This window comes from Cherax quadricarinatus, chromosome 46 (assembly GCF_038502225.1).
Source record: "Cherax quadricarinatus isolate ZL_2023a chromosome 46, ASM3850222v1, whole genome shotgun sequence".
Taxonomy (NCBI): Eukaryota; Metazoa; Arthropoda; class Malacostraca; order Decapoda; family Parastacidae; genus Cherax; species Cherax quadricarinatus.
The window spans coordinates 29,200,380-29,212,400 of NC_091337.1; the positions used below are offsets into that span (position 1 = coordinate 29,200,380).

Here is a 12,021-nt window from a genome sequence, read left to right on the forward strand (position 1 = left end):
TCTAACTGTAGCTACAACTAAATAATGATCCGATATATCAGTTGCCCCTCTATAAACATGTACATCCTGGAGCCTACCCATCAACCTTTTATCCACCAATACATAATCTAACAAATTACTTTCATTACGTGCTACATCATACCTTGTATATTTATTTATCCTCTTTTTCATAAAATATGTATTACTTATTACCAAATTTCTTTCTACACATAGCTCAATTAAAGGCTCCCCATTTACATTTACCCCTGGCACCCCAAATTCACCTACTACTCCCTCCATAACATTTTTACCCACTTTAGCATTGAAATCCCCAACCACCATTACTCTCACACTTGATTCAAAACTCCCCACGCATTCACTCAACATTTCCCAGAATCTCTCTCTTTCCTCTACACTTCTCTCTTCTCCAGGTGCATACACACTTACTATAACCCACTTTTCACATCCAATCTTTATTTTACTCCACATAATCCTTGAATTAATACATTTATAGTCCCTCTTTTCCTGCCATAGCTTATCCTTCAACATTATTGCTACTCCTTCTTTAGCTCTAACTCTATTTGAAACCCCTGAACTAATTCCATTTATTCCTCTCCACTGAAACTCTCCCACCCCCTTCAGCTTTGTTTCACTTAAAGCCAGGACATCCAGCTTCTTCTCATTCATAACATCCACAATCATCTCATCATTTGCACAACATCCACGCACATTCAGACTTCCCACTTTGACAATTTTCTTCTTCTTATTCTTTTAAGTATTCTTTACAGGAAAAGGGGTTACTAGCCCATTGTTCCCGGCATTTTAGTTGACTTTTACAACACGCATGGCTTACGGAGGAAAGATTCTTATTCCACTTCTCCATGGATATAAAAGGAAAAGTAATAAGACCAAGAACTATTAAGATAAAATCAAAGAAAACTCAGATGAGTGTGTATAAATAAACGTGTACATGTATGTGTAGTGTGACCTAAGTGTAAGTAGAAGTAGCAAGACATGCCTGTAATCTTGCATATTTATGAGACAGACAAAAGACACTAGCAATCCTACCATCATGTAAAACAATTACAGGCTTTCGTTTTACACTCACTTGGCAGGACGGTAGTACCTCCCTCGGTGGTTGCTGTCTACCAACTTACTACCAGATATATATATATATATATATATATATATATATATATATATATATATATATATATATATATATATATATATATATATATATATATATCGTGCCGAATAGGCAGAACTTGCGATCTTGGCTTAAATAGCAACGCTCATCTTGCCATATAGGACAAGCTAAAATTTGTGTATGCAATAATTTCGCAAAAATCATTCTAAACCTAACGAAAATAATATATTTCATTGTGTTTGTTTAGTATTAAATTGCTGTAAAAGTATTTAAAATATATTTAGTTGGGTTAGGCTAAAATAAATTGTTCTTGTTATAATAAGGTTAGGTAAGTTTTCTAAGATTCTTTTGGTGCAAAATTAAATTTTTTTACATTAATATTAATGAAAAAAATGTATCTTTAAACGTATAAGAGAAAATTTTAGAAAGGATTTAATTTCAAATGAGTTCTCGCTAATTGACCAGTTTTACATATTCGGCACTATATATATATATATATATATATATATATATATATATATATATATATATATATATATATATATACATATAATCTATATATATATATATATATATATATATATATTATATATATATATACATATAATCTATATATATATATATATATATATATATATATATATATAAATATATATATATATATATATATATATATATATATATATATTATATATATATATATATTATATATATATATACATATAATCTATATATATATATATATATATATATATATATATATATATACATATAATCTATATATATATATATATATATATATATTATATATATATATACATATAATCTATATATATATATATATATATATATATATATATATATATATACATATAATCTATATATATATATATATATATATATATATATATATATATATATATATATATATATACATATAATCTATATATATATATATATATATATATATATATAATCTATATATATATATATATATATATATATATATATATATATTATATATATATTTTATATATATATATATATATATATATATATATATATATATATATATATATATATATATATATATTGCATATATATATATGCAATATATATATATATATATATATATATATATATATATATATATATATATATATATATATATATGATATATATATATATATATATATGCAATAAGATCACAGTAAACAGGTGATTTCAGAATATGCAGAACAACCACTGTGAAAGAATAGAGAAATTCCAAGCGATTTCGTGACTACTCACATTATCGAGGAACAATAAAAGTAATGCATCAAAGGAAGGCATAAAAAGGGTCTAGCCCACACCTCACTATCACATCCCACAACAAAGCAACACCTGACGTGCAACTCATAAGAAAGGGAACACTATAGCAGGCCTGCTGGCCCAACTAGACAGGTCCCTCACACAACCTACCAACAAACTATTCTACCCAAGAATTAAGAATTTTAAAATTTATTATTTGTCCAATGTATTATTAAATTCTTCCCAAATTCTATTAATTATAAATGGATCTAATTGATGTAAACCAAAGGAAATATTCATATTAATGTCAAAATTGCTTTTTATGAAACAAGATTCAATTATATTCCTGACGACCATGGACTTGCTTGATACAACTTTCTCAACTTTTTGAAAATCAATTGGATGGTTAAAATCTCTCACATGAATAAATAGAGCACTGGAATCTTGTCCAGTTCTAATGCTATATTTATGTTGTTTTAATCTTAGTTCGAGACTAACCAGTTTGACTGTACTAAACATTATCGCAAATTTTACAAGGAAACTTGTAATATATATATATATATATATATATATATATATATATATATATATATATATATATATATATATATATATATATATACAAAACAACCACTCTGAAAGAATAGAGAAATTCCAAGCGCTTTCGTGACTACTCACATTATCAAGGAACTATGAAAGTGAAGCATCCAAGGAAGCTATATAAGGGGTCGGCCAGCACCTCACTATCAGATCCCACAACGGTTAAACACGTGACGCGCGGCGAGCCAACTTGGATAGGTCCTTTGCAAAACTCACCCCCAAGCTATTTATTTGTCCAGTGTATTATTAAATTCTACCCAAATTCTATTAATTATAAATGGATCTAATTTATATAAACCAAAGGAAATATTCATATTATTGTCAAAACTGCTTTTTATGAAACAAGATTCAATTATATTCCTTGGTTTATATAAATTAGATCCATTTATAATTAATAGAATTTGGGTAGAATTTAATAATACACTGGACAAATAAATAGCTTGGGGGTGAGTTTTGCAAAGGACCTATCCAAGTTGGCTCGCCGCGCGTCACGTGTTTAACGGTTGTGGGATCTGATAGTGAGGTGCTGGCCGACCCCTTATATAGCTTCCTTGGATGCTTCACTTTCATAGTTCCTTGATAATGTGAGTAGTCACGAAAGCGCTTGGAATTTCTCTATTCTTTCAGAGTGGTTGTTTTGCATATTTTGAAATCACCTGTTTACTGTGTTCTTATTGCATATATATATATATATATATATATATTTATATATATATATATATATATATATATATATATATATATGACGGCCTGCCGGTGTGGAGGGAGGGAGCCAGTTTGTGGTGTGCCATACATTTTGTGTGTATAAAAAAACAAATATGGTTGACAAGGGCCAGCTTCGGCAGGCATCATCGTGAGTATCCACTGGAGATTACAGAATCGTGACAAACCTCTGCATCAGACCGTTCCTTCTGAATCAGTGAAACTGCAGTGTGCATGTGGGAAGTTGGAGAGTAGTGCTGGTCTTGAGGGGATCCAGCCAGCAGAGATGTGGAGGTTAGTTTGCCCTCTGTGTTCGGCCGGGGTTGGGGGGAGTGAGGGGTTGCTTAGGACTTCATTACTGGGTGCTGAATACAAGAATGTTTTTTCAACATTTTAAAGTATGTAAAAAAAGTAGATCTTTTTTTTTTCATTTGAAAACGTATAAAAAAAACTTTGATATACTTTTTTTTGTTATATTTGAAAATATGTAAAAAACAAAACGAAGATCTACTTTTGAAGCACTATGCATGTGAACATAAATCTGTTTGGACAGTTTAAGGGTTAATAGTGAGAACATGGTGATTAGTGTGCCAAAGGTAGTCAATAATGTGCTTCTTTTGCGAACAGATAGAGCCACTGCCCTCGTTACCCATCCCTGGTCCCTCCCCAAATCCCAGTCTTAGCCTAATGTTTGTCTGACTAAGGGTGTTGCCTCTTACTGCCCCAGCAATTACTCTCACTACCACTCGCTACTCCCCCACCCTCACTCCCCATGCATCCATGCTGTCCTTCACCCATTATCCCACAGCTGGCGCTCTCTCACGCCCACGATATCACCAGTGTCGCAAGATATGCTGGATTTCCAGGAATCTCCACGACAGAGCCAACATCATGGAATCCGTCCACGAGGCATTTACCAGGTGTGCCCCAGGGAATGTGCACTCAGTCCCTCAAATGGCAACATCTGTGCACACAGTGAATGTCTAGGGTCCCAGTGGGCTCCAGATGGGAATAACTAACGGCCCCTCCTAGCAGAGAGAGCTGATAGCTACCCTGACTTCATTTCTACAGAAGACCTAAAATCTACAATCAAATTAACATCCACCAGGACGCTGACACACATCCCAAAGCAGCTCACCCTCAGGCTCCTAGCAAATTCGCTGACCTCTTGAAATTCAACGATGCTCCTTCAAACAACGGATCCTGGCACAGTCTACTGCTATTTGATAATGCCTGTCTGGCTGTCCAACCAAGAGGGACAAGTCACTAGCAACATTTGTTATTACGGCAATAAATGCATTCCCTAGAGCTGACAACCTCGTCCGTCTTCCCTCTAGGGCGACAAACACCCGTCGGGAAAATGCCAACAAAAGAACACCTGACACCTCAAAAATCAGAGCCCAAATTAGCAAAAAAATAGAAGAGGGTAATACTATTGGAGCTCTGAGGTTTATAATCATTGAGGATAACATCACTCCTAATGCCGTCATTACAGCACAAGCCCTGAAGGACACACATCCACCCAGGGCTCCCAGTACCAACACTAACTTCCCTGGCATTGCAGCAGGTGAAGAACATTTAACCTTACAGGATGCTGATGTGTACAAAGCAGCTATGTCATTTCCACAGGGATCAGCAGGAGGTTTCACCAGTTTAAGGCCACAGCACTTGAAAAAAGTGCTCAATCCAGCACTTGATGCTTCAGAGGTTGCTGTCCGAACTCACCAAATTTTCCAATGAGTGCCTGGCTGGCAGTGTCCCAGAGGTCATTAGACTACTTTTCTCTGGTGCCTCACTATGTGCCCTCCGGAGAGAGGATGGAGGAATCAGGTCCACGCCTAGTCGCCAAGGCTGCAGTAAGAATGGTGAGTCAAGAGGCTACAGCATTGCTCACATCAACTCAGCTCGGTTTTGGTGCTCAACAAGGCTGTAAAGCAGCTGCTTCACAAATGAAAAGGCCTTGATCAAATAGGTCTTTACTAATGCTTTCAACTTAGAAGGGATGCTGCCCTCCAAACACAACACTCACACACACACACACATCCATACATATATGTATATATATATATGTCGTGCCGAACAGGCAGAACTTGCGATCTTGGCGTAAATAGCAACGCTCATCTTGCCATATAGGACAAGCGAAAATTTGTGTATGCAATAATTTCGCCAAAATCATTCTGAACCTAACGATAAAAATATATTTAGTTGGGTTAGGCTAAAATAAATTGTTTTTGTTATAATAAGGTTAGACAAGTTTTCTAAGATTCTTTTGGTGCAAAATTAAAAATTTTTACATTAACATTAATGGAAAAAATATATCTTTAAACGTATAAGAGAAAATTTTAGAAAGGACTTCATTTTAAATGATTTTCATCATTATCATCACACTGGCCGATTCCCACCAAGGCAGGGTGGCCCGAAAAAGAAAAACTTTCACCATCATTCACTCCATCACTGTCTTGCCAGAAGGGTGCTTTACACTACAGTTTTTAAACTGCAACACTAACACCCCTCCTTCAGAGTGCAGGCACTGTACTTCCCATCTCCAGGACTCAAGTCCGGCCTGCCGGTTTCCCTGAACCCCTTCATAAATGTTACTTTGCTCACACTCCAACAGCACGTCAAGTATTAAAAACCATTTGTCTCCATTCACTCCTATCAAACACGCTCACGCATGCCTGCTGGAAGTCCAAGACCCTCGCACACAAAACCTCCTTTACCCCCTCCCTCCAACCTTTCCTAGGCCGACCCCTACTCTGCCTTCCTTCCACTACAGACTGATACACTCTTGAAGTCACTCTGTTTAGCTCCATTCTCTCTACATGTCCGAACCACCTCAACAACCCTTCCTCAGCCCTCTGGACAACAGTTTTGGTAATCACGCACTTCCTCCTAACTTCCAAACTAAGAATTCTCTGCATTATATTCACACCACACATTGCCCTCACACATGACATCTCCACTGCCTCCAGTCTTCTCCTCGCTGCAACATTCATCACCCATGCTTCACACCCATATAAGAGCGTTGGTAAAACTATACTCTCATACATTCCCCTCTTTGCCTCCAAGGACAAAGTTCTTTGTCTCCACAGACTCCTAAATGCACCACTCACCCTTTTCCCCTAATCAATTCTATGATTCACCTCATCTTTCATAGACCCATCCGCTGACACGTCCACTCCCAAATATCTGAATACATTCACCTCCTCCATACTCTCTCCCTCTAATCTGATATCCAATCTTTCATCACCTAATCTTTTTGTTATCATCATAACCTTACTCTTTCCTGTATTCACTTTTAATTTTCTTCTTTTGCACACCCTAACAAATTCATCCACCAATCTCTGCAACTTCTCTTCAGAATCTCCCAAGAGCACAGTGTCATCAGCAAAGAGCAACTGTGACAACTCCCGCTTTATGTGTGATTCTTTATCTTTTAACTCCACGCCTTTTGCCAAGACCCTCGCATTTACTTCTCTTACAAACCCATTTATAAATATATTAAACAACCACGGTGACATCACACATCCTTCTCTAAGGCCTACTTTTACTGGGAAATAATTTCCCTCTTTCCTACATACTCTAACTTGAGCCTCACTATCCTCGTAAAAACTCTTCACTGCTTTCAGTAACCTACCTCCTACACCATACACCTGCAACATCTGCCACATTGCCCCCCTATCCACCCTGTCATACGCCTTTTCCAAATCCATAAATGCCACAAAGACCTCTTTAGCCTTATCTAAATACTGTTCAATTATATGTTTCACTGTAAACACCTGGTCCACACGCCCCCTACCTTTCCTAAATCCTCCTTGTTCATCTGCTATCCTATTCTCCGTCTTACTCTTAATTCTTTCAATAATAACTCTACCATACACTTTACCAGGTATACTCAACAGACTTATCCCCCTATAATTTTTGCACTCTCTTTTGTCCCCTTTGCCTTTATACAAAGGAACTATGCATGATTTCTGCCAATCCCTAGGTACTTTAGTAACCCTCTTCCATACATTTATTAAATAATTGCACCAACCACTCCAAAACTATATCCCCACCTGCTTTTAACATTTCTATCTTTATCCCATCAATCCCGGCTGCCTTACCCCCTTTCATTTTACCTACTGCCTCACGAACTTCCCCCATACTCACAACTGGCTCTTTCTCACTCCTACAAGATGTTATTCCTCCTTGCCCTATACACGAAATCACAGCTTCCCTATCTTCATTAACATTTAACAATTCCTCAAAATATTCCCTCCATTTTCCCAATACCTCTAACTCTCCATTTAATAACTCTCCTCTCCTATTTTTAACTGACAAACCCATTTGTTCTCTAGGCTTCCTTAACTTGTTAATCTCACTCCAAAACTTTTTCTTATTTTCAACAAAATTTGTTGATAACATCTCACACACTCTCCCATTTGCTCTCTTTTTACATTGCTTCACCACTCTCTTAACCTCTCTCTTTTTCTCCATATACTCTTCCCTCCTTGCATCATTTCTACTTTGTAAAAACTTCTCATATGCTAAATTTTTCTCCCTTATTACTCTCTTTACATCATCATTCCTCCAATCGCTCCTCTTCCCTCCCGCACCCACTTTCCTGTAACCACAAACTTCTGCTGAACACTCCAACACTACATTTTTAAACCTACCCCATACCTCTTCAACCCCATTGCCTATGCTCTCATTAGCCCATCTATCCTCCAATAGCTGTTTATATCTTACCCTAACTGCCTCCTCTTTTAGTTTATAAACCTTCACCTCTCTCTTCCCTGATGCTTCTATTCTCCTTGTATCCCATCTACCTTTTACTCTCAGTGTAGCTACAACTAGAAAGTGATCTGATATATCTGTGGCCCCTCTATAAACATGTACATCCTGAAGTCTACTCAACAGTCTTTTATCTACCAATACATAATCCAACAAACTACTGTCATTTCGCCCTACATCATATCTTGTATACTTATTTATCCTCTTTTTCTTAAAATATGTATTACCTATAACTAAACCCCTTTCTATACAAAGTTCAATCAAAGGGCTCCCATTATCATTTACATCTGACACCCCTAACTTACCTACCACACCCTCTCTAAATGTTTCTCCTACTTTAGCATTCAGGTCCCCTACCACAATTACTCTCTCACTTGGTTCAAAGGCTCCTTAACATCTCCCAAAATCTCTCTCTCTCCTCTACATTCCTCTCTTCTCCAGGTGCATACACGCTTATTATGACCCACTTTTCGCATCCAACCTTTACTTAAATCCATATAATTCTTGAATATACACATTCATATTCTCTTTTCTCCTTCCATAACTGATCCTTCAACATTACTGCTACCCCTCCTTTGCTAATTGACCAGTTTTACATATTCGGCACGACATTATATATATATATATATATATATATATATATATATATATATATATATATATATATATATATATATATATATATATGTCGTGCCGAATATGAAAAACTGGTCAATTAGCAAGAACTCATTTAAAATTAAGTTCTTTCGAAAATTTTCTCTTATACGTTTAAAGATATATTTTTTTCATTAATGCTGATGCAAAAAAAATTATAATTTTGCACCAAAAGGAACTTAGAAAACTTACCTAACCTTATTATAGCAAAAATAATTTATTTTAGCCTAACCAAACTAAATATATTTTAGATTTGTTTACAATAATTTAATACTAAGCAAACACAGTGAAATATATTTTTTTCGTTAGGTTCAGAATGATTTTGGGGAAATTATTGCATACACAAATTTTCACTTGTCCTATATGGCAAGATAAGCGTTGCTATTTAAGCCAAGATCGCAAGTTCTAGGTGGTAGGTTGGTAGACAGCAACCACCCAGGGAAGTACTACCGTCCTGCCAGATGACTGTGAAACAAAAACCTGTAACTGTTTTGCATGATGGTAGGATTGCTGGTTTCTTTTTCTGTCTCATAAACACGCTAGATAACAGGGATATCTTGCTACTCCTACTTACACTTTGGTCACACTTCACAGACACGCACATGCATATATATATATACATACATCTAGGTTTTTCTCCTTTTTCTAAATAGCTCTTGTTCTTCTTTATTTCTTCTATTGTCCATGGGGAAGTGGAAAAGAATCCTTCCTCCGTAAGCCATGCGCGTCGTATGAGGCGACTAAAATGCCGGGAGCAATGGGCTAGTAACCCCTTCTCCTGTAGACATTTACTAAAAAAGAGAAGAAGAAAAACTTTATAAAACTGGGATGCTTAAATGTGCGTGGATGTAGTGCGGATGACAAGAAACAGATGATTGCTGATGTTATGAATGAAAAGAAGTTGGATGTCCTGGCCCTAAGCGAAACAAAGCTGAAGGGGGTAGGAGAGTTTCAGTGGGGGGAAATAAATGGGATTAAATCTGGAGTATCTGAGAGAGTTAGAGAAAAGGAAGGGGTAGCAGTAATGTTAAATGATCAGTTATGGAAGGAGAAAAGAGAATATGAATGTGTAAATTCAAGAATTATGTGGATTAAAGTAAAGGTTGGATGCGAGAAGTGGGTCATAATAAGCATGTATGCACCTGGAGAAGAGAGGAATGCAGAGGAGAGAGAGAGATTTTGGGAGATGTTAAGTGAATGTATAGGAGCCTTTGAACCAAGTGAGAGAGTAATTGTGGTAGGGGACCTGAATGCTAAAGTAGGAGAAACTTTTAGAGAGGGTGTGGTAGGTAAGTTTGTGGTGCCAGGTGTAAATGATAATGGGAGCCCTTTGATTGAACTTAGTATAGAAAGGGGTTTAGTTATAGGTAATACATATTTTAAGAAAAAGAGGATAAATAAGTATACAAGATATGATGTAGGGCGAAATGACAGCAGTTTGTTGGATTATGTATTGGTAGATAAAAGACTGTTGAGTAGACTTCAGGATGTACATGTTTATAGAGGGGCCACAGATATATCAGATCACTTTCTAGTTGTAGCTACACTGAGAGTAAAAGGTAGATGGGATACAAGGAGAATAGAAGCATCAGGGAAGAGAGAGGTGAAGGTTTATAAACTAAAAGAGGAGGCAGTTAGGGTAAGATATAAACAGCTATTGGAGGATAGATGGGCTAATGAGAGCATAGGCAATGGGGTCGAAGAGGTATGGGGTAGGTTTAAAAATGTAGTGTTAGAGTGTTCAGCAGAAGTTTGTGGTTACAGGAAAGTCGGTGCAGGAGGGAAGAGGAGCGATTGGTGGAATGATGAGGTAAAGAGAGTAGTAAGGGAGAAAAAGTTAGCATATGAGAAGCTTTTACAAAGTAGAAGTGATGCAAGGAGGGAAGAGTATATGGAGAAAAAGAGAGAGGTTAAGAGAGTGGTGAAGCAATGTAAAAAGAGAGCAAATGAGAGAGTGGGTGAGATGTTATCAACAAATTTTGTTGAAAATAAGAAAAGGTTTTGGAGTGAGATTAACAAGTTAAGAAAGCCTAGAGAACAAATGGATTTGTCAGTTAAAAATAGGAGAGGAGAGTTATTAAATGGAGAGTTAGAGGTATTGGGAAGATGGAGGGAATATTTTGAGGAATTGTTAAATGTTGATGAAGATAGGGAAGCTGTGATTTCGTGTATAGGGCAAGGAGGAATAACATCTTGTAGGAGTGAGGAAGAGCCAGTTGTGAGTGTGGGGGAAGTTCGTGAGGCAGTAGGTAAAATGAAAGGGGGTAAGGCAGCCGGGATTGATTGGATAAAGATTGAAATGTTAAAAGCAGGTGGGGATATAGTTTTGGAGTGGTTGGTGCAATTATTTAATAAATGTATGGAAGAGGGTAAGGTACCTACGGATTGGAAGAGAGCATGCATAGTTCCTTTGTATAAAGGCAAAGGGGATAAAAGAGAGTGCAAAAATTATAGGGGGATAAGTCTGTTGAGTATACCTGGTAAAGTGTATGGTAGAGTTATAATTGAAAGAATTAAGAGTAAGACGGAGAATAGGATAGCAGATGAACAAGGAGGCTTTAGGAAAGGTAGGGGGTGTGTGGACCAGGTGTTTACAGTGAAACATATAAGTGAACAGTATTTAGATAAGGCTAAAGAGATCTTTGTGGCATTTATGGATTTGGAAAAGGCGTATGACAGGGTGGATAGGGGGGCAATGTGGCAGATGTTGCAAGTGTATGGTGTAGGAGGTAGGTTACTGAAAGCAGTGAAGAGTTTTTACGAGGATAGTGAGGCTCAAGTTAGAGTATGTAGGAAAGAGGGAATTTTTTTCCCAGTAAAAGTAGGCCTTAGACAGGGATGTGTGATGTCACCGTGGATGTTTAATATAT

At 36.4% G+C, this 12,021-nt stretch overlaps 1 protein-coding gene across 1 annotated transcript in view; it reads right to left on the bottom strand.

Moving 5' to 3' along the window:
• LOC128696630 (chondroitin sulfate proteoglycan 4) overlaps window positions 1-12,021 on the bottom strand; it is an 873,169-nt gene that overhangs the window by 144,972 nt on the left and 716,176 nt on the right. The gene's annotated exons all lie outside the window — the stretch shown is intronic.